Source organism: Elephantulus edwardii, unplaced genomic scaffold, assembly GCF_000299155.1.
Source record: "Elephantulus edwardii isolate Elephantulus edwardi_28Jun2011 unplaced genomic scaffold, EleEdw1.0 scaffold00007, whole genome shotgun sequence".
Lineage (NCBI taxonomy): Eukaryota > Metazoa > Chordata > Mammalia > Macroscelidea > Macroscelididae > Elephantulus > Elephantulus edwardii.
This window is the reverse complement of record NW_006399757.1, coordinates 10,302,303-10,303,652: the sequence shown is the minus strand read 5'-3', so window position 1 is coordinate 10,303,652 and position 1,350 is coordinate 10,302,303.

Here is a 1,350-nt window from a genome sequence, read left to right as displayed (position 1 = left end):
ATTACAATATATTCCAGTCAAATTACTGATACTCCGCAGCTCCTAATGGATCAGGGTTAAAACTGGCATGTCTGCCGCTGAAAAGGCAACACAAGGACCTAGGGGCCTACCTAAAATATGCTTTATGCTGGAATCTGTGGGCCTCTCCGCCTGTCCTCAAAAGTCCCAGCAGTTCCAGGATCTCAAACAAGTGGGGGTGTGGCAAGCATCCCATTGGAAGGTCGGGGGAGGGAGGAGCTCAGAAAGTAAAAAGGCCCTAAACACCACCAGTTTTTAACATTATCAAAGTTGCCCTAATAGGTGCTGCCTCTAACAGGTGTTTCCTCATAATTAATTGGAAAACGTTATACTTTGTCAGATTCGCTGCACATTCCTGCTTCCTTGCCAGATTTTCGCCGAAGCAGTGAAAGTGCTTTTTTTGGTTTACTGTCTGAGACTTGCTGATTTATTAAGAGGAGGTGCTAGCCAGGATGCTTCACTTAATCTTACACCTAACGGATGTTTTTGTTTGGGGGGGTGGGTGCAATCTTCTTTAATTTTCGGGGCTAGTGGATTCCGCTTTAAAAAAAAATAAATACTGGTTTGTATATGTGCATTGTGCTCCACACATTCCTTCATGGCACTCTTTCTTAAAAATCCCTTCACGAAAACCAACGCGCATCTCAAACTCTGGAGAAAACTGATAAAAACAAAGCACCTCTTTCTTCGTAAGTAGGGAATCACTCTGCAAAACACTACCGTTAGTTCGGAGAAGGCTGGGCTTTAAATTTCCTTTAACCACCAGCTACTCTCCATGGGCAGTGCGATTGGCACAGGACAACAACACAGCAATTCTCCATGGGCGTAACACAAACACGCAGAGAGACCCGCGGGCCACTCAAACCGCGAGGGTCTCGAACAAGCCCCACCGTCAGGCTGACGCGGACCCAAAACACAAGCGGTGTGGTCCCACAGGGGTAAGCGCCCCGAGCCTCCCTCCACCAGACAACCGGAGGCCCCGCGCCCCCGCCGGCCGCGCCCCCGCCCCCAGGCCCAGCCTCCCCCGGGCGCCGCAGCTTGGCCCTGCTCCAGGTAACCCGAAGGCTGAGAGGCTGGGGTCGCTCACCTGCCCTCGGAGCGCTGTGAATTCTCGCCCGCTCCGACGAGAGAAGGCTAGACGATTGGCCCCGAGGACAGCACTCCGAAGAGCGCGAGCGGAAGCGCCTGGGCAGGAGCTTGTGGCGTCGCAGGCTCCCAGCGGGGGAAGGGCTGCGCGTTTACGTCATCAGCGCGTGTGTGTTCGGCCCTCTGGCAGCTAAGCAACACTATTCTGGAAACGACGACTCATTTCCTGCAGGCTTGAAGTGTATA